General features: G+C 39.3%; 1 protein-coding gene across 3 annotated transcripts in view; it reads right to left on the reverse strand.

Moving 5' to 3' along the window:
• The window catches only part of Asb12 (ankyrin repeat and SOCS box containing 12), a 72962-nt gene that overhangs the window by 24170 nt on the left and 21566 nt on the right, over positions 1–27226 (reverse strand). For 2 of the 3 annotated variants that reach the window (XR_009376119.1, XM_059251212.1), the window contains exons 2-3: positions 16463–16576; positions 1013–1152 (exon numbers count right to left, since the gene is read on the reverse strand). The gene's annotated coding sequence lies outside the window, so the exon portion shown is untranslated. The remainder of the gene's footprint in view (positions 1–1012; positions 1153–16462; positions 16577–27226) is intronic. The other variant, XM_059251213.1, reaches the window with a different exon arrangement.

Genomic DNA, 27226 nt, shown 5'->3' on the forward strand with positions numbered 1-27226 from the left:
GTTTGATAGACAAGTACCAGGCCAAGCTCCAGGAATCCAGTCCAGAGAGAAGAGGGATTCTATGAGCAAGGGGAATCAAGATCATGATGGGGAAACCTACAGAGACAACCAAACCAAGCTAGTGGGAATTCATAAACTTGAGACCAACAGCTGGAACCTCCATGGGACTGGACTAGGTCCTCTGCATAATCGAGATAGTGAGACCTTAAACAACAGCCCAGACTGGCCTTGAACTTGGAGTCCTTCTTTTAGTCCTCCCAACTGCTGTAAGTGTTTTCTTTATCTTCCCTCCCTTCTATTGTATTATTTTGAAGACAAGGTGTCTAGTGCAGGGTAACTGAATTCCCTTGTATAGTGAGGATGACCTTGAACTTCCACTCCTACGCCCTCTACCTACTGAGTGCTGGGGTTATAGGCATTCTTGGTTTATATGATACTAGAATAGGTCCCTGTGTCATGTACATAGCAGCCAAACATGAGAGTGTTTTTTAAATTATTTTATTCATTATTTTTATTTTTTATTTTTAATTTATTTCATTAAAATGTTTATACAATAATTTTGATAATGTTTTCCCTTTCCCCAAACTCCTCTTAGATTCTCCTGACCTCCCTATCAATCCAGGTTCATTCTATATTTGTCTATCCCCATCAAAAATTTAAAAAAAAAACACAAAGGAAAAAATCAAAACAAACTACCAGAGGAGAGAAAGGTAATCATTAGTATTCCCCAACTACAAATCTATGAACTACAACAGCAACCTGCCTGCAAGATGTACTTGTACAGTAGTGGCACAAAGGTTATGGGAGTAACCAGCCAATTTTGAGTAGATTTAAGGCCCACTTCCTGAGATGGAACATGTACTTAACACTGCTAAAGTGGCAAAGAACATGAGACTAGATAGGTCCTGGGTCCAGGAGGAAACCTACTATTACTCTACGAACAGAAAATAGCAATAAATTATTCCTGATAACATACTGCTATACCCATTGATCAGTGCTGTACTCAACCCACATCAAAGAAGCTTCTTCTTGCAGTCGATGGGCATTAACATAGAAACCCATGACTAGACAATGTGAAGAATCATGGACTTCGGAGCACTTAGTCCTAAGTTGAATGTCTTCATCAAACTTCTCCCCTCAAGGTTCAGGGATCTATGTGGAAGAGGAGGCAGAAAGATTATAAGAGACAGAGATGATGGATGAGTCCAAGGAAACAGTATATCTTTCAGACATAACAGGACTGATGCACATAGGCACTCACAGAGACTGTGACAGCACTCTTAAGGCCTGTACATATTGAAACCAGACAAATCACTGCACAGAAAAGGGGAAGTAGACACAAAATCCCACCATTAACCCAGAAACTATTTGCAACTGATTCTTGCTGGGAAATGGGAAAATATGTTCTCTCCAAGGAAGTGTCACTAGCTATATCAACTACACTCCAGGTCAGGCCTCATGCCCAAGAGTAGTGGGACAACACAAAATGGACTCCAGGTATTTTGTGTGTGGTGGGGATATTTTTGTCTCATTTTGTTTTGTTTTGGCATTTTTAAAATCTGAGTGTTTTAAATGGCATTTTCAAACCAAATTAAGCTTGGCCTGAATTTAACATAAAGAGATGTTTGTAAAGTAAAGAAAATCATGTAGTATTTTTGCTGCCTGCTGGCTTGCATTAAATATCCAGCACCTTTTTGGTGCTATTAGGCTTTGATATACTGTTTTCAAATTGTTCTATAAGACTATTTTATAAAGTGGCCTCTTTTAGTTGTATTGAAAAATGCAAATAATCTTTAATAAAAATACTCTAAAAAGGAGTTTACCGTGTTCTACAAAGGCCGTGCCTGGGTAGATTGTTCTCTCTTTAGTTCTCAAATATTTTGAAACAATTATAACACTATTTAATTCTATATGTGATACAAGCAGGTATGAATGCAATTAATTCAGATTTCCCCCTAGCCAAAAATAGAACTAATTTTCAATATAAACATTTATAAGTGAACTAAAAGTAAACATGACTTTACCTCTGAAATTTTTATGAACTTGTTTTTATATACTCTGAAGAAATGGCTGGCATGTTAAGTGACACCAAAGAGACAAAGGACACGGGAAATATTAGGGATTATAAAGGATTCTTTCTTTTTTATCTCTTAAAGGAAATCCTGTTTTCAAAGTCTCTGGTGACAGCATAGAATGTTGCCTTTCCAAAAGCAAAAATGTTCCTTTTGAAGTCCTTCAGAACATGTGTTATGTTACCCTCCAGCTGTGAAAGTGAGAGTCTGTGTCTCCCTCTTAAACAGAAAGTATCGGTATTGTTGCCAATTATGGTAACCCCCATCTCCTTTAGATGCCAGTGCAAGTAAAGGATGTTACATGCTCTGTGATTTTTTTTTACTTCACAGAAGATGAGTGTGCTTTGAAACCAGCTGTCTAATTTATTCCTGTGTATCTTGCACAGGCTGAACAAAACATATTCATTAATTGGCATGTGAGAAAGCAGTGGTTTCCATATTAAGACTAGTACCCTGACCCTTGGTGTTTTCTGAAGGTGTGTGAGTGAACTAAAAGATTACTTCTCTTCCAAAGCTTTGTTGTCTTTTAACTACTTTTGTGGCGTTTTTTCCATGGATTCTCTTTAGAGGACCACACAGTAGCCTTCATAGAGTCCTAGTTGTGATTAAGGTTACAGGAAAGATGAAAGGATGATAGATAAATACACTTGGCCAGTTAAATTTTCATCCCTGCTTGAAAGCTAAATTGTTTGCAACGAAGTTCAAAACAGGTATTCTCTGAGAAGTACTGTAGTTGAACTATTTTTCCTCCCAAGGCCATCATTTATACTGAGAGAAATCTTTCTCAAGAATGCTTTGAGTTGAATGTTTTCTTTCTCAATACTTTTCTCTGATAGATTGTATGCTCTTGAGTTTTCTTTATTCTTTTTTAAATTTATTTATTTTACATCCCAACAGAAGTTTCCCCTCTCTCCTCTCTCCCTATTCCCTCCCCTACCTCCCCTCTGCTCCCCCCAACTCATTCCTCCTCTGTTTCTGTTGAGAAAGGGACAGGCCTCCCATGGGTATCAACAAAGCATGGCATATCAAGTTGTGGTAAGACTAAGCATCTCCCCTTGTATTAAGGCTGGGCAAGACAACCCAGTAGGAGGAATAGGTTCCCAAGAGCCAGCCAAAGCATTAGGGACAACCCCAGATCCCATTATTAGGAGTCCCACACAAAGACCAAGCTACACAACTGCCATATATATATATATATATATATATATATATATATATATATATATATATATATATATATATATATATATATATATATATATATATATGGCCTAGGTCAATCTCATGCAATCTGCAGGTTGTCAGTTCAGGCTCTGAGTTCCTATGAGCTAGGTTAGTTGTTTCTGTGGGTTTTCTTGTGATTTCCTTGACCCCTCTGGCTTTACAATCCTTCCTCCCCCTTTTCAGCAGGATTTTCTGAGCTCAGCCTAATGTTTGACTATTAGTCTGCATCTTGTTACTACAGTTACTGGATGAAGGCTCTCTAATAACAATTAGGGTGGTCACCAATGTGATCACAGGAGATGCCTAGTTCAGGCTACATATCCACTATTGCTGGGAGTTTGTCATAAAATGAGATTCACTTGTGACAGTTTGAAATTCTTATCCTTTTTTACATCTTATATTAAGGGATATTATTAATTTATGAAATATTCTTATGATTTACTTAATTTGAAAATGACCCCATTAGCATTCCAGGTATTTTAATTTTCTTTCTTTACTTTCTTATAATATATAAATATGCTATGCAGAGAGAGTGCAAGCAGTCAGGCTGTTGTCCCTGCAGCTATTGATATCAACTTCTCATCAAAGAAGCTTCTGGAAGTTTGATAACTAAACAACTGCACAAAGTGTATTTCTTCTATGTTAGATTACTGTTACAAATTCCACTTATTCTTTCCTTGCTCTCTTTCAAATTCATGGCCTCTTTTTCATTAATTGTTATTGCATAATTATATGTATATGCATATATATTCTGGAATATAACCTGCTCAGTCTGTATAATGTTACTCATGTGTATGTTTTCAGGGCTGACCATTTGGTATTAGAGAACCAATTGGTGTGTTCTTTCCTGAGGAACTATCTCTCCCACTCTAACCTATAGTTCTTTGGGTAGGGTAGAGGCCTCTTGGTCCTTTCCTCATCCACTTTGGCATGTTGTTCTTGTTCAGCTCATGTTAAAGCAGATGTATTGATGAGACTTTATAGGTGTAGCATCTGTCATTCCTAGGAAACACAATCTCACTGCAAACTCCCTGATCTTCTGGCTCTCACAATCTTTCTGGGTCCCTCTTTCCACAATGTTCTCTGAGCCGTAGGTGCAGGAGTGTTTTGTAGTTGTATCCATTGGGACTGGTCTTACCCTTTTTTATAAATTACTTTTATTTTATTTTTACAACTTCTTTATGTTCGGGGCTACAAATCAAAACTATGAACAGAAATGCTTTTTTACAGAAGTCAAGTAGACAAATAGCAACATCTCACTGCTGTGGGATGGTCTGTATGTCAAATGTGTTGCTGATTGGTCAATAAATAAATCACTGATTGGCCAGTGGCCAGGCAGGAAGTATAGGCGGGACTAACAGAGAGGAGACTTGAGAGAACAGGAAGCTGGGTGAGGGAGACACTGCCAGCCGCCACCATGACAAGCCGCATGTGAAGATGCCGGTAAGCCACGAGCCATGTGGCAAAGTATAGATTAATAGAAATGGATTAATTTAAGCTGTAAGAACAGTTAACAAGAAGCCTGTCACGGCCATACAGTTTGTAACCAATATAAGTCTCTGTGTTTACTTGGTTGGGTCTGAGTGGCTGTGGGACTGGCGGGTGAGAGAGATTTGCCCTGACCGTGGGCCAGGCAGGAAAACTCTAGCTACATCTCACTATTTCAGGTACACAAGGAACAAACTGTGGAAGAGGGTCAAAGAAGATTCACTAGATAATTGTCTTGAAATTTAGAAACTCTAGGGTCACTGGACATGTTGGCGTATACATGTAATCCCAGCACTGGAGAGATTGAGGAAGGATGATCTTAAGTTTGTCCTGGGCTTCATAGCAAGGGAAAAGTAAGGTAGAGTGGGAAGAGATGGAATACTACATAGAAAGCTTGAGGAGAAATATTATGTTGGAAAATGGTCATTGGGACAGGGATAACTCGTAATAGAGCATTTGGCTACCATGCACAAATCCCTTGGTTTTGTCCACACCACCATCAAAGAAAATTGCAAGGTAAGCAGGTTCTTGTTATTTAATAAATCTGTTTTCTTAAAAATAGAAGGAGGAGGAAGAAAGGAAATGCTTTTTATTTGTGAATTAAAAGCACCCAAATGAATATGAGTTAAGAACAGAGAACTAGATGCCTGCCAGGAAGACCAGGTAGGCTGCCCACGGACTTTCTCCACTCTATTATCTCAGACGCAATTCTCAGGGTTGCTCTTAGTGCTACAACAGAACATCAGCTGTAGCTTCCCCTCCCCCCTTGTGCACACCCACTGCGTATCCCACAAAACACCCCACTTCCCACTTCATCACTGTATCCTAGCCCCCAAACCCGGCAGACATTCCCTGCTCAACCATAGGCCATGCCTGTCAGAAGACCAGGTAGGCTGCCCACAGACCTCCCCCACTCTCTCCATTACCCCAGACCCAATTCTAAGGGTCACCCCTAGTGCTGCAACACAACCCCAGGGGCAGCTTACCCTCCCCTCTGTCCGTGCCTCCTGTGGACCCCTCAGCCTATCTCTCCCTGGTCTCTGCTTCCCTCAGCCTCCAATACCAGCAACCATTCCCCAGTGAACACTCCAGCTGAACAGACCCATAAAACAGGCAACACTCAGGCAACACACTATCTGATTATCCAGAGAAGAAACAGAAACCAAGGAACAAAACACCCACCCAACCAAGACAAACCCAGAAATCAGCAACTAGACCTATAATCACCCCTATCCCAGATGCCTAGAGGGCAGCTTAAGAACACAATCAATAACAGCCAGGGCCATATGTTTGCACCAGAGCCCAGCTATCCTACCACAGCAGGTCCTAAATATTCCAGCACAGCTGAATCATAAGAAAAAGACCTTAAAAGCAGCTATATGAAAATGATAGAGGTTCATAAAGAGGAAATTGATAAATCCCTTAAAGAAATCCAGGAAAATACAAAAAAATCAGTTGTAGGAAATGAATAAATCCCTTTAAGAAAGCCAAGGGAAAAAAAACCAAACAATTGAAGGAAACAAATAAAACTGTCCAAGACCTGAAAATGAAAATAAAAACAATAAAGAAAACACAAACTGAGGGAATCCTGGAAATGAAAAATTTAGGAAAGAGAATTTAGGAAAGACAAGCTTCACCAACAAACAGAACACAAGAGATAATCTCAGGCATTCAAGATATGATAGAATAAATGTGTATATCAATCAAAGAAAATATTAAATCCAAAAATATCCTGACACAAAACATCCAGGAAATCTGGGACACTATGTAAAGACCAAACCTAAGAATAATAAGACTAGAGGAAGGAGAAGAACCCCACCTCCAAGGCCCAGAAAATGGTTTCCACAAAATCATAGAAGAAAAATTCCCTAACCTAAAGAAGGAGTTGCCTATAAAGGTACAAGAAGCATACAGAATACCAAATAGAAAGGACCAGAAAAGGAAGTCTCCCCCCCACCACATAATCAAAACACTAAAAATAGAGAACAAAAAAAGAATATTAAAAGATACAAGGGAAAAATATTAAGTAACCTATAAAGGCAGGCCTATAAGAATTACAGCCAACTTCTCAATGGAGACTCCAAAAGTCAGAAGGGCCTATACAGATGTGCTGCAGACTCTAAGAGACCACAGAGGCCAGCCCAGACTACTATGCCCAGCATACTTTCAATCACCATAGAAGGAGAAAATAAGATATTCCATGATAAAACCAAATTTAAACGATCTCTATCTATAAATCCAACACTACAGAAGGTGCTAGAAGGAAAAATCCAACCCAAGGAGGTTAACTATACCCATGAAAACACAGGAAGTAAATAATCTCACATCAGCAAAACCAAAAGAAGGGAAACACAGACACCACCAACAACAACAACAAAAGCAAAATAATAGAAATTAACAATAAATGTTCTTTGATACCTCTCAATATCAATGGACTCAATTCCCCCAATAAAAAGACACAGATTAACAGAATAGATATGAAAGCAGGACCCATCCTTTTGCTACATACAAGAAACACATCTTAACATCAAGGATAGACATTATCTCACTGTAAAGGGTTGGAAAAAGATATTCTAAGCAAAAGGACCTAAGATGCAAGCTGGTATAGCCATTTCAATATACAAAATAGATTTCAGACCAAAATTAATGGCTGAGAAACACTTAAAGAAATGTTCAACATCCTTATCCATCAGGGAAATGCAAATAAAAGTACTTTGAGATTCCATCTTATACCTGTCAGAATGGTTAAAATCAATAACACAAGTGACAGCTCATGCTGGTGAGGATGTAGAGCAAGGAGAACACGCCTCTATTGCTGATGGGAGCGCAAATCTGTATTAACACTATGAAAACCGCTGTTCCTCAGAAAGTTGGGAATTGATCTACCTCAAGACTCAGCTATACCATTCCTAGGCACATACCCAAAAGACAATCAATCCTACCACAAGGACACTTGCACAGCTATGTTCATAGTGGTTTATTCATAATATCCAGAAACTGGAACCAACCTAGATGTCCCTCAACAGAAGAATGAATAAAGAAAATGTGCTATATTTACACAATGGAGGATTACTCAGTGGTTAAATAAAATGACATTATGAAAATTGCATTCAATCTAGTAGATGCAACTAGAAAAAAATCCTGACTGAGGTAACCCAGACCCAGAAAGACAAACATGGTATATACTCACTTATAAGTGGATATTGGCTTTTAGGTAAATGATAATCAAGCTATAATCCACAGACCCAGAGAGCATAGGTAAAGAGGAAGGTTCTAGTGGGAAGCATGGGAAGAGGAAATAGAATCAATTCTGTGGGTAGACTGTGGGCAGATGAGGACAGGAGCAGAAGGGGTCAGGTCAGGGTGGGGGAGGAAAAGAGGGAGAGAGTACAGGAAGAGAAGTTGGAATTGGGGTGCACTTAAGGGGTAGAGTGGAAACCTAGTGCAGTGGTAACTTCCTGGAATCTATGAGAATGACCTTAGTAATGACTCCTAATAATGGATGATACAGAATTTGAACTGGCCACCTTTTGTAGCCAGGCAAGGCTTCCAGTGGTGGGACTGAGTTACATTAGGTTGGGTTGTTTGCCGAGGAGGTCCTGTGGAAATCCCTAAACATCCCAGGCTGATGCTAGGATAGAGGGTCAGTCTCTGAAAACTGTCAGTGGGGACCCATTGCTGAAGACAACTTCCACTCAGCTCAGGTCGAGCTGGTGCAGGCTTAGAGCTTTACCCACAGCCAGATGTTATGCACAGAGAGTCTAAATTGAAGGTCTCTATTGGGTCCCTCCCCTTGGAGATTGAGGAACCCCTCGGAAGAGGGAGCGGAAAGATTGTAGGCGTCAGAGGGGGTCGAGGAAGCCAGGAGAACAGCTCACCAAATCTACTACAAAGGGAAGCGGCAAGCATGAGCCTGCATGGGTCTGCACCAGGTCCTCTGCGAATATGTTATAGCTGTTAGCTTGGTGTACTTGTGAGATTCCTAACTCTGGGAGTGCATGTATCTCTGACTCTTGTTGCCTGCTCTTGAGACTCCTTTCCTTCTATCGGGTTGCCGTGTCCAGTTTTCAGCTTGTCTTATTGTATTTTGTTTTATCCTGTTTGGCTGTCTTCTCTCAGAGGCCTGTTCTTTTCTGAAGAATAAATTGGCAAAAACCATAGCTGAAAATACAGTATGAAAAAATGAAAAACTAGCAAATGTATCAACCCCAAGTGGGGAATCTTGTTCAAAGAAGAGCATGCTTCTTCACACAGTTTTTTTTCCCAAAAGTACAAACATATTATATATGTGTATGTGTACACACACACACATACACATATACACATACATACATACATACATACATACATACATGTAAATTAGGCCTCATATAGCCTCATCTGCCTTTGAACTACGTAGCTGGTGCTGGCCACTGACATCCTTATTTTTTTTGTCTCTCCAAATTGCTGGATTTATAAATATGTACTGCCATGCCAAGACACCTATTAGATTTTAAAAGTCATGTCAACTGTATAAAAATCCACAAACTATATGATACCTAGATAAGTAAAACAAGAGGCCCTAAAAAGGCCTGTTTTGTAAAACAATTAGACAAACATACAAATTATGTCTCAACAAGAGACAAAGCACTAAGATTTTCAGTTGCTTGTGTAACTATGTCAAGAATGTCAAGAACATTGATCGGTAAAAAAGACAAGAACCATATTTTTGCCTTGCATGTTTTACCTGTAGTATCATGGAGTGAATATAGATACTAAGAAAACTTACTGTAGAAAATTAACTTTGGGGCTGACAAGATGTCTCAAGGGGTAAAGACATTTGCCACTATGTCTAATAACCTGAGTTTGACCCTTGGGATCCATATGGTTGAAGGAGAGACTCCTGCAAGTTGTCCTTTGACATCTGTATGTACACTGTGACATGCACACTCATACTCATACACACACATAATAAAAATATAATAAATTTTTAAGCAAAAAAGAATGCTGTTAATCAATATTATACAGACCCCAATGATTTGAAATTGATAATTTTATACTATACTTGATTAGACCTGCAGGCTATCTACAAACAAAGAGAGTTAGCTAAAGGAATATTATAACAAGACAGAGCTTGGGTATGGGTTGGGGAGAATGACTGCTGTAAATAAGAAAATATTCCTTATATGGTATAAACCTTCAAGTACTTCCATACACTCATGCTAAGATGGCCATGAGTCAAATACATCTGAAAGTAAATTTTCTCTTAAAATATTCTGCAATTCATGGATACTTGCTGCATAACACCTCTCCACCTTTGCAACAGGTCGTAATTTTCCCCTGTGATATTTTTACTTTAACCTCAGGCTAGAGCAATGAGGGCAGAAAAGCAGGGAAGGGTAATCATAATCATTAAGGAAACAGGCAGTGTACGGAGGCATCTCAACTGAAAGGCAATGTTTCCAAACTTAAATCCCATCTTAGAAATTAATAACATGTTATTTTCTTAATTACATTCTGGGCTGTTTACACTGGCCACTAAATCAGTAAGGGCCATAAATCTCTTTCTAGAAGGGGAAGGGTGCCCTAGTCTTACCAATTTAAACCATCTGGAAGACCAGCATAACCCTGCTTGGGACAAAGATAACTGTGTCCTTTGTAAGTGTCCCTATCACAAAAGCAGCCTGTCTTCTTTCTGCCCTTGAGGATCACTGTTTTCAGAGATAACCATGTCGCCCATAATGTCCACACCATCAAAGAAATCCAGGATTCCAGAGAAGCCTCTGGCCTCAGAAATATGCATGTTTCCAGGGATGCCAAGTTTTTAGAGATTATCAAAGCCTCAGATGTATCTGTGTTCCCAGAGATTCCCATGGCTTTGAAGATGTCTACACTCCCAGAGAGGTTCATTTATGGTCATGAGAGGTTTATTTATGATCCTACAGCAGTCATGATAGTGGTCTGTACACTGGATTTTTGCTTGATCTATCTAAGCAAAGGCCTCCTCTGGACAGGGTGCCATTTAGACCTCCACTGACCCTCATGAAGCTTAGAGGATTAAAGGACTTCCCAAGTACTAGGACAATACATTCCTTAATTGACATATCTTCTAGTGACCCATCACAGGTTTCTAGTTTCTGTCTCCAGAACAAAGAATGACATGAAAAAGAACCAAAGAGAAAAAAGTGGTCTACAGGGATCCTGCTTCTATTTTTTATAAGTGGCAAATTATCCTTTCTACTGGCCAGGTTGAGCACTGAACAGCGAGAGTGCACAGCAAGAGGTCCCAAGAACTCTAACCTATGAAGTCAGGGTGAGAATGCAGAGCACTGGAAGTACGCTTGGGAAAAAGGAAGTCCCAAGGGTATGGAGAGACGGAAATGTGCAGTGGGGGGTTATGAACAAGCAGAATATCATAAGTGTTCATGGGAAGCAGAAGGTTCCAAGACCTCTAACCTGTCATGCTGGGCTGGACATAAGACATGTGATTGATTGTGTAGTATATATAATCCCTGAGACTTCCAGCCTGACTGAGTCGGTCAGGTTGGTTGCAAGGAGTGTGTAGCTGAGGCCAGGTGTCCTGATACATGAAACTTGAGAACTCTAAATCTGTCCTGTTGGTGTGGGCACAGCAGAACAATGGAAGAGTGCTCCAGAGGCTGGAGGACCTGAGACCTCCAGCCTGTACAGGCAGGGGTGAGAGGAGTGCATAGAAGTGGTGGGGTTCCCAAGACATCTAACCTATCTGGTCGGATTATGGCTGAGAATCTCCTTTGGGGACTCTTCTCTTTACCTTTTCTAGTTGATGCACATCTGTCTCAAGCACTGCTCTTCTTTTTAATTTCCTGAAAGCTCCTTAATATACTTACTCTCTCTTTGGGCTTGCTGCCCCATGTAAAAAATGTATACCCTACACCTACATCTTAGACAAAAAGAAGCTAAAAGTGGGCAAGTGAAGTAGTTAGCTGGAGGAATTAATCACCAATATTTTTGTATGCCAAGAAAACGCTAGTCTAGTAGGTGAGAAGATCTCAAAAATATAACATTAATGGTTTAAAGACTAGACTTACTAATAATTGAAGAATAAAGTTTCCAGTAGAAAGATCTCTGGAGAAGAAGATACTTGGACTATAATAAACTTAAAGTACATTTAAAAATCAAGCTACAGTTTTGAGAGAATTGCAGATTTCATGTAGTTTCAAGATAAAAGTGGGAGGACTAACATCAGCAAGATAGCGAAATAAGAAGACATGGCTTCTCCATCCCTGTATGGCCACACCAATTCAATGCAACATAAGGACAAATCCCCTTGTGAGAAATTCAGACACTACCTGAAAGGCTTGTGTTCCTATACTAAGTGTCACACTTGCCGCATTAAAACAATAGGAAAAGCAGAAACACCCACTCGTCATAATGCTCATTCCAAGCAGATTCCACAGACAGGAGGGAATGTCAGCTCTTAGCTTCTACTTGAGCTGTAATCTAGATTCTGTGAAAGAATTGGATCACACATCTACTACCCCAAATTCTCCAGGTCCCATCCTGAATGGCTGGCTCCTTCCATGTTTTAGAGCAAACAGAGCCTTGTATCTCACTAGGGACTGTAGAGTATAAAATGGCAGCTTTAACTAGCAGGTAAGCATTAAACACACCTTTTTTTCTGAGATGAACAAAGAAGTGGCTGAAAATTCTAACTCTTGCCTTCTCCCCAAGGCAGGAAGGAGTTGAGCCAGGCATTCAATATTCTAACTTCTTTAGAAGCTTCCAAAACAATGTCTTCTGTAGAATTGGTGGAGCAGTGCTGATGAAACTGGACAGGCTATAGATACCTGGGATACATTAATACCAGTTCAAAAGCTCTGATCAGGCCAACTGCTGCAAAGTCTCCTATACAAAGCCAATCCACGGGACCTGAGAGGTGGCATTTTTGCTAATGTAAAGATGCCAGTGCAGTTAAGGAAAATGAAGAAAAAGAGAAGCATAAAGAAAAGAAAAAAGATAAAACTGATCCCCTGACAGATTAAAAATAAGCATAAAAGAGCCTAGAAAGATTAGAAAAAATGAACGAACAAAATAAGCATTTCAATAAAAATAAAAATAAAGCTCGAAATGAAAAAAATCAGAATTCTTAAAGCCAAAAGAATAATTGAACTCAACATTGAATACAGGAGTCCAACGGTATTCTAGAAGAATCATAAAAAAGAACTAGCAAACTCAAAAACAGATTATGTGAATTATTCATTCAGAGAAGCAAAAATGAAAAACAATTAACAGAGAAGACAGCTTAAAGGAACTATGGGTTGTTATGAGACAGACCAATATATTCAGTGTAGGAATCTTAGGGGAAGAAAGGAAGAGAGAAGATTAGTTTTAAAATTGGCCAGGCAGATCAAGTGGTGGTGACACACCCCTTTAATCCCAGCACTTGGGAGGCAGAGGCAGGTGGATCTCTGAGTTCGAGGCCAGCCTGGGCTACCAAGTGAGTTACAGGACAGCCAGGGCTACACAGAGAGGCCCTGTCTCAAAAAACCAAAAGCCAAAAGCAACGAGAAATTGGACAGAGATCACGCCACACACCTTTAATTCCAGTACACAGGAGGCAGATGCAGGTGTATCTGTGTGAGTTACAGACAAGCCTGGTCTACACAGAGAGTTCCAAGGTAGCAAACTACATAGTGAGACCCTGTCTCAAAAAAACAAAAAGGCTGAAAATTCAGCAATCCAAGAAAAGAAATAGATATCTTAGTTAGGGTTTCTATTGTTGTGACAAAACACCAATAAGCAAGCTGGGAAGGAAAGGGTTTATTTGGCTTACACTTCCACATTGCTGTTCATCACTGAAGGAAGTCAGGACAGGAACACAAGCAGGGCAGGATCCCAGAGGCAGGAGTTGATACAGAGGCCATGAGGGGTGCTGCTTACTGGCTTGCTTCCTTTGGCTTGCTTAGCCTTATAGAACTCAGGACTAGCAGCCCAGGGATGGAACCACCCACCATGGACTGGGTACTCCCACATTGATCACTAAATTAAAAAATGCCTTACAGCTGGATCTCATGGAGGCATTTCCTCAACTGAAGCTCCTTCCTCTCTTATGACTCTAGCTTGTGTCAAGTTGACACACAAAACCACCCAGGTTTTTTTTTTAAGAAAAAAAAAAGCACAAATAAGGTGAACTGAGAGAAACCCAAACTGAGATACATACTAGTCAAGCTATCAGAAGATAATGAAAGCATAAGCAAAAAATAAGTCATATGCAAAGGAAATTTTCATATAACAAACAATTCAACAAAATCCTAACATGCCAAAAGCAGGTCATGCTATTGCAATGATAAATTCAAACTTCTGAAATTGGAGAGAAAAACTTACGAATCAAGAATGCAATAGGAGGTGAAATTGTCTTTCAAAAGTTAAAGTGAGAAAACTAGTTTCCAGGACAGATAAAACTGAGGGATTTCATTACCACTAGACCCACCTCATAGAAAACGTGAAGGGAGTTCTTCAAGCTGAAGGAATGGTAAAGCAGCACCACACTGTCACGAGAAAGGCTGTGACTTGGTAAACTTGATAAAGGTAAATATTTAGACAAATCTAGAAAACCACATTGTACTGTTGGTGGTCAATAAAGCTCTAAATGAAAGCTCTATCCCTTTAAGAAAGGATTCCAACAAACTTGATATGCCATGTTTTGTTGATTCTCAGGGGAGGCCTGCCTATTTCGGAATAGAAACAGAGGAGGAGTGGATAGGGGAATAGAAAGGTGGTGGGGGGAGGGGAGAGGAGGGAAAGGAAACTGCAGTCGGGATGTAAAATAAATGAAAATTTTAATTAATTTAAAAAAGAAAAAAAAATTTCCAAACTGTGAGATGTGTGTTGGGCCTTATTGGTGGCCATTTTTCACCAGATCTGCTCAGATAGAAAGGGAACGGGCGATTGACGTCTAGTTTCTTATTAAAGAACTAGTATGGTTTGGAAACCCCTCATCTTTTACCCTGCCAGTAGATGATCACCTTGGGAGGATTGTTTAAAGAAGCAGTGAGCTACTTAATCATTAAAATTGTCGTCGTTCTCCAAAAAGCTTTGATTCTGGCTGTACTTCCTGAGGCTATGCTTCTACCTGTCCGTTATCGGAATCTTTGGTCACCAAAGTTAAGAACTTTTCTCTCTGTGGCTTATGATGTTTTTATTTAACAATTTGATATAATTATCTGTACCCTACCAATATAAACATTATATTATAGGGTCATTGAATATTTATTCACTTGCTTCTTTTGTGTTTGTTTTCTTTTGGGGTATTTTAAGACAAGTTTTATGTATAACCTCAGACTCACTATGTAGCTGACAAAGGCTACGTTTGAGTGCTGGGATAATAGGCATGTGCCACCAGGCTCAGCTTCACCAATTTTCCTTCTTCCATTATTATTTCGGATTGAATACAGAATAGTGTGCATACTAGGCAAGTGTTTTACCACTAAGCTATATACCCAGCCCAGAAGAATTATTTCTTAATGAAAATTCTTAAGGCCATATTAACTTGCTATTTTTTCTATACAAAAGCATACTTGGGTCTTGGTAAACTTTATCTAAGTGAAATTATGGTCTATATCTTTCTACAAAAGGAAGATTTGTGTTAGAAGAATCATAAAATTAATTACCCCCCTACAGGAGTATTATCGATATACTTTGCTGAAATGGTTGAATTATTAATTGGGTTCATCTTCCAAATGACACCAAATTAAATTACTTGGATTCCAATTACTTGGATTCCAGGATATCTTTTAAACTTTCTGTGCTTTTAGAATAAAATTTTCTGTATCAATGTATGACAAATTATGAAATCATAACCAAATACAATTCTAATGAGTGTAATCAACCTCTGAAACAGAAATACAAAGCAGTATTTGAATTAATATGGAGAACATTACAAAGAAGGTTCCAGTGAGGATAAACCAATATTGTGGGTTCTGTTTCTTAGAATGACCAAAAAAGAAGTCTTGGAATCTGGATCAGAAAACAATAATAAGTCTACTATTCAGACAGATGAGCTCAGGACCTAGCCTATGGACATGGTATCCATTCAACTTCATCATCATTTTTGAGCCTTTCCTACCTGTGATAGTTTAAAAGAAAAATATCCCATATAGGCTCAGGTGTTTGAACACTTGGTCTCCAGTTGGTGGCACTGTTTGGGGGGAGTTTAGGAGGTCCAGCCTTATGGGAGGCTACTGGGAGTGGAATTTGAGAGTTTAAAGCCTTGCTCTACTTCAGTTTGCTCTCTCTGCTTTGAGCTTGTAGTTTCTGACAGGATCTCTCATCTTCCTCCTCCTGTCACTAAGCCTGCCTGCTGACATGCCTCCCATCAAGATGGATTCCTTTCTCTCTGGAAGTTAAGCCAAAGTCAATTCCTTCTTCCATAAGTGGCTTTTGGTTATGGTGCTCTAATACAGCAATAGAAAGAAAAAGAACTGACATGCAAACTCTTACAGAAACCTATTATGTGTAACCTACCTTCTGACAGACACTAAAGCATGTTAAATGTCCAAGGAAAAGTAGAAAGGAGTTATACTCCATGTTAAATGAGAAACCAGTTATTTCATAGACTCAGAGCTCTTTTGTGGAAAATGACAAGTTTGTCCAGAGGTCTTTGACTCATTCCCAATCTGTTACTCACATAAAGGAAAATATCATTACTTTTTCCTTACCTTAAATTTGCTGGATATCCTGTGCAATGGGTCTAGATGGATGATGGTCACTGAGCAGATTTGTGATGCTTGGTTCCACCCATTAAAACAGTTGGTCTTTTCAACCTTTGCTAACTGTTAAGAAAAGGCAAAAAGTACAATAAGCCATCTTTGCATCATAAGCTATGTTAATAGGATTTCCAAATGCTGTCCACATGGCACAGAGAATCTATTCTTTTTTTTAAAAAAATTTTTATTTTGCAATACAATTCAGTTCTACATATCAGCCACAGATTCCCTTGTTCTCCCCCCTCCCGCCCCCCTCACCTTCCCCCCAGCCCACCCCCCATTCCAATCTCCTCCAGGGCAAAGCCTTCCCCACAGACTGAGATCAACCTGGTGGACTCTGTCCAGGTAGGTCCAGTCCCCTCCTCCCAGGCCGAGCCAAGCGACCCTGCATAGGCCCCAGATTTCAAACAGCCCACTCATGCAATGAGCACAGGAACCGGTGCCACTGCCTGGATGCCTCCCAAACAGATCAGGCCAATCAACTGTCTCACCCACTCAGAGGGCCTGATCCAGTTGGTGACCCCTCAGCCATTGGTTCATATTTCATGTGTTTCCGTTTGTTTGGCTATTTGTCTCTGTGCTTTATCCGACCTTGGTCTCAACAATTCTCTCTCATATAAACCCTCCTCATTCTCGCTAATTGGACTCCCAGAGATCCACCTGGGGCCTAGTCATGGATCTCTGCATCCAGATCCCTCAGTAGTTGGATGAGGTTTCTAGCACGACAATTAGGGTGTTTGGCCATCCCAAACACCCTAATTCCTAATAGATTCTACTCTGGAGAATCTATTCTTACAGTACGACATTAATTTCTTGTCATAACATCAGAACCCTCTATGGGGAATAAAGAGAAAACAATAGAGTGCAAAAGGACAGCTTACCTAATAGGAAAAGAAAACAAAAACATTCTATGATATGGAACTAAGAAAAAAGTAGAATTCTCAATCTACAAAACTAAACACAAACAAACAAACAAGGATCAGTACTTAGAGGAAGAAACCAGTAAGAACAGTAAATCATGATTAAAATCATAAATCATAGATCTATATTCCTTCATATTAGAAAATGATTTCCCTTAACCATGTATTCTTACTAATACAAATTCTTCCTACCCAATATGGAGGAGCGTGCCTGTCTTCAGTAAGCTTCTATAAAATCGGAATAATGTAAAGATCAGGGTAATCAACATTGGGTGTTTTGACAAGGATAGATATTGATAATTCATTTATTCATTTTTTCATGTTACCCTATATGCAAGATGTATCAATAGATACAAAGACAATCAGTTCATGCTTTTGAAGAGCCCACAATCTAACTAGGGGTGACCAAAGGTAAATAATAAAGCCAATATAGTAGAAAAATTACTGTAACAGATTAACGTATAACTATGTCCTTTCACAGCAGCCTGAGAAGCTTGAGCCTTGATGAAAAAAAAAATGGGACTTCCCCAAGTAAAGACGGGGAAGGAAACTAATTTTCTTTAATTTTTGTCATTCATTCATACCTACCAGTAATTTCTCAATGACTATACAAGAGGCACTTCAGAAAACAATAGGAGTATAAGTGAGAAAACATGTAAATGATGAATACAAAATGATAATGCATAAAACAATAACATTCCATGCTGGGTTTTAAAAAAGTACAAAAGACAACTGTCCTAGTTAGTATTAACTGTCAGTTTGACACATTCTAAAATCACTTGAAAAAATTCCAATGGGGTAATTGTAGTTGGCTTCCTCAGGCTGGTGTGTGATCATATCTGTGAGGGATTGACATGTCATAATTGATATAGAAAATTCCAACCCACTGTGGGTGACACCATCCTTAGGTGGGTGGTCCTGAACACTATAAGAAAGCTAGCTAAGGGGAACTCTCCTCCACTGCTGGTGGGAATGCAAGCTTGTACAACCACTTTGGAAATCAATATGGCGATTTCTTAGAAAATTGGGAATCCATCTCCCCCAAGATCCAGCTATACCACTCTTGGGCATATACCCAAGGAATGCTCAACCACACCACAAGAGCACTTGTTCAGCTATGTTCATATCAGCGTTGTTTGTAATAGCCAGAACATGGAAACAACCTAGATGCCCTTCAACTGAAGAATGGATAAACAAAATGTGGTACATATACACAATGGAATACTACTCAGCAGAGAAAAACAATGACATCATGAGGTTTGCAGACAAATGGATGGATCTAGAAAAAATCATCCTGAGTGAGGTATCCCAGACTCAGAAAGACAAACATGGTATGTACTCACTCATAACAGGATACTAGATGTGGAACAAGGATGACTGGACTGCTACTCACATCACCAGGCAGGCTACCTGGAAAACAGGACCCCAAGAAAGACACAGGGATCGCCCAACGACAGAGAAATGGAATGAGATCTACATGAACAGCCTGGACATGAGTGGGGGTAGTGAAGGGCGAGGGTCGAGGGAAAGAGAGCTTGGGTGAGTGGGAGATCCCAGCTGGATCAAAAACAGAGAGGGAGAACAAGGAATAGGAGACCATGGTAAATGAAGACCACATGAGAATAGGAAGAAACAAAGTGCTAGAGAGGCCCACAGAAATCCACAAAGATACCCCCACAACAGACTGCTGGCAATGGTCGAGAGACAATCCGAACTGACCTACTCTGGTGATGGGATGGCCAAACACCCTAATTGTCGTGCTAGAAACCTCATCCAACTACTGATGGATCTGGAGGCAGAGATCCATGACTAGGCCCCAGGTGGATCTCTGGGAGTCCAATTAGCGAGAATGAGGAGGGTTTATATGAGAGAGAATTGTTGAGACCAAGGTCGGATAAAGCACAGAGACAAATAGCCAAACAAACGGAAACACATGAAATATGAACCAATGGCTGAGGGGTCACCAACTGGATCAGGCCCTCTGAGTGGGTGAGACAGTTGATTGGCCTGATCTGTTTGGGAGGCATCCAGGCAGTGGGACCAGGTCCTGTGCTCATTGCATGAGTTGGCTGTTTGAAACCTGGGGCCTATGCAGGGTCCCTTGGCTCAGCATGGGAGGAGGGGACTGGACCTACCTGGACTGAGTCCACCAGGTTGATCTCAGTCTGTGGGGAAGGCTTTGCCCTGGAGGAGATTGGAATGGGGGGCGGGCTGGGGGGAAGGTGAGGGGGGCGGGAGGGGGGAGAACAAGGGAATCTGTGGCTGATATGTAGAACTGAATTGTATTGCAAAATAAAAATTAAAAAAAAAAAAAAAGAAAGCTAGCTAAGCACATGTCCATGAGTGAGCAAGCCGGAAAGTTTCTCCATCGTTTTTGCTCCAAGTTACTGCTTGAGATCCTGTCCTGACTTCCCTCAGTGATGGACTGTGACCTAGACGTATAAGCCAGGAAATCATATTATCCCCTAGGTTGCAGCAAAAATTAAACTAGAGTAATAACCAAAAAGGATCCACTAAAGTGAATATTGTCAGAGAAAAAGGCATTTACCAAATGGACGAAGGAGAAAGGACATTCTGTTGGGGGAAATAAATATCTGTATACACACAAGCAAGGGCCAACAGCAGAGTGGGGGGAGAGAGAGTGAGAACACACTGTCCAGTTGGCCAAGGGTCAGACCAATGCATGAGTGCTTTATTTGGTAGCAATAAAAAGCACTGTATCATGGTAGAAGGAGGATCATGATTAGATATGCATTTTCTTTTCTTTTCTTTTTTTTTTTAAGATTTATTTATTTATTATGTATACAGTATTCTGCCTGCATGTGTCCCTGCAGGCCAGAAGAGGGCACCAGATCTCATTACAGATGGTTGTGAGCCACCATGTGGTTGCTGGGAATTGAACTCAGGACCTCTGGAAGAGCAGTCGGTGCTCTTAACCACTGAGCCATCTCTCCAGCCCAGATGTGCATTTTCAAAAAAAAATTTTGATAGCTGTAAGGAGAACAGACCTAGAGGAAATTGGTTTAGATATAGGAAGACAAGTGAAGGAACTTCTAGCATCATGAATTTCCATCAGTAACTGAAGTAAGGAAAGAGTGGTAGAGCCACAGAGATATTTGCATATATATGTTTATTGCTACACTTTTCAAAATAGCTAAACTGTGTAACCAACAATAAGATTTTATTTGATTATATTTAAGTATAGAATTATCAAATAGATAAAGCTGGAGATTACATTAAGAGAAATAATCCAGACTCAGAAAGACAAATACTGCACAATCTCTATCGTGTGTGTGTGTGTGTGTGTGTGTGTGTGTGTGTGTGTGTGTGTGTGACGTCAACCCAGTAACAACCTGATTATAGATGCCTTTCTTCAGACCTCAAATCTGTTTACTGGAGACTTCAATTCTTGGTTTAGACCCTGGGTCCCTCTAGCCCTTTCATTCCTATCTCTCCAGATTATTCTTTGCTTTACTGCAACCTACTTGCTTGATCTCCTCTTTCTACCACACCTCCAACTCCCTGGGGAATCCCCCTCTTGGTGTGGACAGGATCCCCTTAGCTCTTCCCTCTTAGCCTTTTCTCCTAGCCCACCTCCATTCCTCTCTGACACACACCAACCTGCAGAAGCATTCTCTACCAGGCAACGCACACCCATCACAGTTTCCTAAGATCCTGAGAAGAATACAAATATATCCACATTTGTCATACAACACAAATCAACTCCAAAGGAATCAAGGACCTCAACGTAAAGCAAGATACCCTGAATCTGAAAGAAAAAGTGGGGAACAGCCTTGAACTCATTGGCACAGTAAAGGACTTTCTGAACAGAACACTTAGCACAGGCACTAAGATCAACAATTAAAAAATGGAACTCATGAATCTGAAAAATGTCTATACAGCAAAGGACACTATCATTAAGACAAAGTGGTAGCCTATAGAATGAGAAAAGATCTTTATCATATACATATCTGACAGAGGGTTAATATCTAAAATATATAAAGAACTAAAAAAACTGGACATCAAGAAAACAAATAGCTCAGTTTAAAAATGGGGCAGAAAACTAAACAGAATTCTCAAAAGATAAACACAAATGGCTGAGGAATACATCAAGAAATGTTCAACATTCTTAGTCATTAGGGAAATGCAAATTAAACGTACTTTGAGATTTCATCTTACATCAGTTAGAATACCCAAGATCAATAAAACAAACAACAGCTCATGCTGGCAAGGATGTGGGGTAAGGGTAATATTCCTCCATTGCCAGTGGGAGTGCAAACTTTTACAGCCACTTTGGAAGTCAATATGGTGATATTTTCTCAGAAAATTGGGAATCTATCTACCTCAATATCTAGCTAAACCACTCTTTGGTATACCCAAAGGACTCTACATCCTACTACAGGGACACTTGCTCATCCATGTTCATTGCTGCTCTATTAGAAAGAGTCCAGATGTCCATCAACAGATGAACAGATAATGAAAATGTAATACATTTACACAATGGAATATTATTCAGCTGTTAAAAATGAAATTTGTAAGTAAATGGATGGAACTAGAAAAAATCATCCTGAGTGAGGTAACCCATATCTCAATGACAAATATGGTATGCTTTCTCTTCTATGTGGAGGTTAGCTTTTAAGCTTTCATTAGTCATGCTACAATCAATAATAACAACAGAGGTTAGGTAAGAAGTAAGGCACTGGGAGGGGTGAGGATCTCCAAAGTTATGGGAAATAGAATACACCATTATGGATAGATGGAGGTGTGTGTAACAGGAGGATTAAACCAAGAGGGGAGGGAAGAAGGAAGTTAAGGGAAGGAATATGAGGGGGAACAACTAACACTGAGTCATTTGAGGGATAATATGGACCCCTACTACTGTAGAAGTTTTATAAAACAATTCTTTACAGTACTTTTTATATTAATGGAAACAATTACAAAAACCTCAAAGCAAAAATTACTCAGAAGAAATGTCAATGTTTTAAAAAGGAGAAACATAATAATAATTATGGTCTTTTATCACACTAATGATGTCATTGAGCTTTCATTAAATTGATGACAAATATCAAAGGAAGCACAAACAACAGTGAGCTGGTACTAAACAAGTTTGCTATGAGTGATGCTTCAGCAAACAAATCAATAATTTTAACATTCTCAACTTCAGTAAGAGTTAGGCTAGCTAATGAAGATAGCAACATTTATGATCTGTGTTGAAATATGTCTGCCAGATCTTTATTTAAATATATATTAATATTTAGATGGAGAAGAAACATAGTGTTTATTGAATTTCTGGTATGTACTAGACATTGTGCAAGATCCTTTATATTTATTATCTTATTAAATTCTGAGTATAGTCTCTGAAGGTAGATACTGTTATTATCATCCCCATAAGAAATAGGTTCATACAGGTAAACCAATTTGCCTAAGATAATATAGATAAGGCTTGAGTGCATGATTTGATCTCAGACTTTTAGGACTCCTAAGAACAAAATTTTATCAGCATGGTAAAATTTCTACTAGTATAACATTTAGAAGAAAGGAATTTTCCACACATTCCCAAGCCTATTGTCTTAGTTTGGATTTTTATTGCTGTGAAAAGACACCATGACCACAGCAACTCTTATAAATAAAATATTTAATTGGGGTAGTTTGCTTAAAGTTCAGTCCATTATCATCATGATGGGGAGCCTGGCAGCATGCGAGCAGATGTAGTGTTGGAGCTGAGAGTGCTACATTTTGTAGGCAACAGGAAGTTCACTGACTGTCACACTGAGGGAAGCTTGAGAAAGAGACCTCAAAGCCCACCCCCATAATGACACACTTCCTCCAATAAGGCCACACCTCCTAATAATGCCACTCCCTTTGGGCTCCATTTTCTTTCAAACCACCACACCTATTAACCTGCTTGCATGAATTTCTATGGATGCATCTAGGTAAGCAGAGTGTTTAGCTAGTGTGTCAAAATGCTAGTTTAATTCCCAGCACCACACACATACACACAACACACACACAACTTGATTTCTTGAATTTGAAAACTGAACTGTTAAAAGACTTTCTGATGTTGCATTTGACAAAATACACCAATGTTCCAGTGTAACACGAATTAAAAAAAAAAACAAAACAGAGCCAGATATTGGGGTGAAAACTAAGAGATCAGAGAAGCAGAAAGAAGCCAGCTACGTTCTTACCACTAGGAAATCCTCAGCCAAGAGAGAGCTACTTCCTGTATACTCATGTCTATAAACCTTTCTGTGCCCTGCCATCTTACTTCCTCTCTCCACCCAGCTACATCACTTCCTCTTTCTGCATAGCTCTGTCACTTTCTGTCTGTCTATACAGACCTCCAGACCTCTATGGTTAACTAGCACTGGGATTAAAGATGTGTGCCACCACACCTGGCTCTGTTCCCAGTGTGGCCTTGAACTCACAGAGATCTGGATGAATCTCTGTCTCCGGAATGCTAGGATTAAAGGCATGTGCTACCACTGCCTGACCTCTATGTTTAATATAGTGGCTGGCTTTTTCCTCTGATCCCCAAATAAGCTTTATTGGGGTGCACAAACAAAATATCACCACATTTCCCTTTTGTCTAAAAAAATTATAACTAATATAAGAAAAACTATATACAATAAGTACAATAACTATATACAATATATACAGGCAATAAATATATCAACAATGTCTAGTTCATTTGCATTTGACAAATTCAGAGAAAATATTCCATTATCCATCCTATTTTGGTGAGTCCAAAATGTACCTAATTTACTTTCTGTCCTAACTTGTATTACCAACAGAAAACTATTTTTTGATGTCTCACAAATGTATACACTTTACATTTCTTTAGTGAATTTCTTTACTGAATTTGTTAACAAGGAAAACTGTATCTAATCTTCAACTCCCTCAGAGACCTGAGAAGGAAATAATATTACCTAGTTAAACAGGAAATACAAACAAGCAACTTCCAAAAAATGTGAGTTGACAGAAACAGCTGGCTGCCTGGACAGTCACATGAGGTTTCTCTGCAATGTTGGAGCATCCATCTTTGGCCTACAGGCTTAACATATCTGACAGACTCATCTGGGAAGCAGAGTTTTCTAAAGAGCTTTCCTACCTTGTCTTGGCAAGGATTGGCAGTCCTTTCTTTTGTGTCCTGCTTGTCCATTTTGGACAGCATACTGTCAGCAGTCGAGGCGAGGGCATTTTCTTGCCCAGTGGCTAACTTTTGCCACAATGAAAGTAAACTCCATATGGAGTTTCTTCAATGCCCATCATCTTCTCTGAAGTAGATTGGTGCTGCCAGGAGCAGACATGTCTCATTGTCATACAAAAAAAGAAAAAAAAATCTATGTTATTAAAACATCTTAAATGCCATATTCTGTAGATCTCTGAAGTATTTGAAGATGACCTATCTAAAATATATTTCTGCTTGATGTAGATCTCTGAAGTGTTTAAAGATGACCTGTCTATCTAAAATATATCTCTGCTTGACCTTGAAAACATACCTAATATGACTACAAGTTCGATTTTAATGACTAATTACTAACTTACATTTCTTTATAGCCTAATTAGTTGGTAATAATAACTTTTAAGGACTAGCAAATTGCATTACATTGTTAAATGAATTGTATATGTCCAATACCTTGAACAAAGTTAGAAATATATTGTAGATGAAATTCTAAACGGTCTTATTAAATAAGAAACACAGAGCCAAATACAGAGTTAAAAGCCCAATAGATCAGAGCACCAGTGAAGCCTTTAGCATACCACTTGCTGCCATCCTTCCCCTGAGAGAGAGCTTCTAATGTCTGGCTTGTCTTTTTATTGCCTTTCTGTTCTGCCTTCTCATTGACTCTAAACCCAACCACATCACCTTCTCATCACTGCCTATCTATACAGTTCTCCAGGTCTCTATGGTTGGTGCTGGTATTAAAAGTTCGGGTCACCACTTGGCTGTGTCCTTGACCACACAGAGGCTCTGCCTGCCATGTGATCAGATTAAGGACGTGTGCTACCACTACCAGACTTCTGCTAAATGGCTCGCTTTTAGCTCTGATCCACAGACAACTTTATTTATTAATAAACAAATAAAATTTCATTTCAGCACAAATAAAATATCACCATGATATATGTACAGTATTTTCTAACAAAATCAATCTCAAATTGGTATCAATATATATAATTTGTATATAAAACTTCACTGAGATGTACAGACTTTGGGTCTGGTTAATTTCTCTGTGTGATTTTTTTTTAAATTTTCATGTTTTAAAAATAAATTTTGGAAGGCTAGGTAGATGACTCAGTGGTTAAGAGCACTAGTGGCTCTTCCAGAGGTCCTGAGTTCAATTCCCAGCAACTACATGGTAGGGTACAACCATCTATAGTGGGAGCTGATGCCCTCTTCTGCAATAAAGGTGTACATGCAGAGAGAGCACTCATATACATAAAATAAATAAAGAAAACTTTAAGAAACTTTATAAAATATGAAAACAAAAACTTGCATATATATACTTATGCATACATTTATCCATATATACACACATACATATTTTTACATATATAATTATAAATATATACATATACACACATTTATACATATGCACTTAAAAATACAATCTACTGAGTCCATTTAGTGTCACGTGTATGTATATGTGTTTAGGAATGACCATTTGGGATAGGATAAACTGTAAGGGACTTATTCCTGAAGAAGACTGATTCTCCCTCTCTTAGCACCAGTTGCCTATAGTTTTATATAATGGTGGGGCCTTGTGAGATTTATCCCATCCACCTTGGTCTCTTAGTTACTTTTCAATTACTGTGAAGAAATGCCATGACTGAGGCCAATTATAGAAGAGTTTATTAGGGGCTTACATAGAGTGAGTTCATGACCATCATAGTGGAGAGCATGGAAGCAGGCAGGCAGACATGGCACTGGAGTAGTAGCTGAGAGCTTACATCTGGATCCATAAACAAAGAGAGAGGGAGAGCTAACTGTGCCTGGTGTGGGCTTTTGAAACCTCCAGTGACAAACCTCCTCCAACACAACCACACCTTGTAATCCTTACCAAATAGTTCCACTAAGCATTCAAATATATGAGCCTATGGATGCTATCCTCATTCAAGCCACCATAATTGGAATATCAGTTGGTGCTGTCATTGTTCCGGATCTTATTTAGGTGACAATAATCTTAAGATTTCATGAGTGTAACTCCATGTTACTTATAGAAGACAGTCTCACAGCAGATATCCTGGTCCTCTGGCTCTTAATAATCTTCCCTCTTCCATAATGTTCCCTGAGCCTTAAGTTTGGGAGTTGTGTACAGATATATCAATTTGGGCTGAGAAGCCCTCAGTTTGTTGTCCTCTGCATTTTAACTAGTTGTGGCTTTCTGTAATGGTCTCATCTACTACAAAATGAAGCTTCTTCCTCCTTACTGTTTTAAGATTATTTAATCTTTATGAAAGAGACAGATTTTACTAAACTCCCATATCAGAATGTCAGACACAGTTATGGCTGGAAAAAAGATAGCACATTTTTGAGCAAATAAAGGATTGTGACTTATCAGAAAGAGAAATTATTTTCTCCCTTGGGCACAGTCAGTACTAGAGAGTGCTAGAGAATAACCAATAAGATATCACAAAAATGAGGCAGAAAGTTTTCTTAAGGTATAAGCACCTCACTTAGGCGCAGCTCTAAAAAATGATACTAGCAATCAAAAGTTAGCAATGAAATATCCAAACCTGTTGCTGCCCAACAAAATTATATCAATAAACTCATGATATCACATTGAAGTAACAA

Source organism: Peromyscus eremicus, chromosome X, assembly GCF_949786415.1.
Source record: "Peromyscus eremicus chromosome X, PerEre_H2_v1, whole genome shotgun sequence".
NCBI classification, from domain to species: Eukaryota; Metazoa; Chordata; class Mammalia; order Rodentia; family Cricetidae; genus Peromyscus; species Peromyscus eremicus.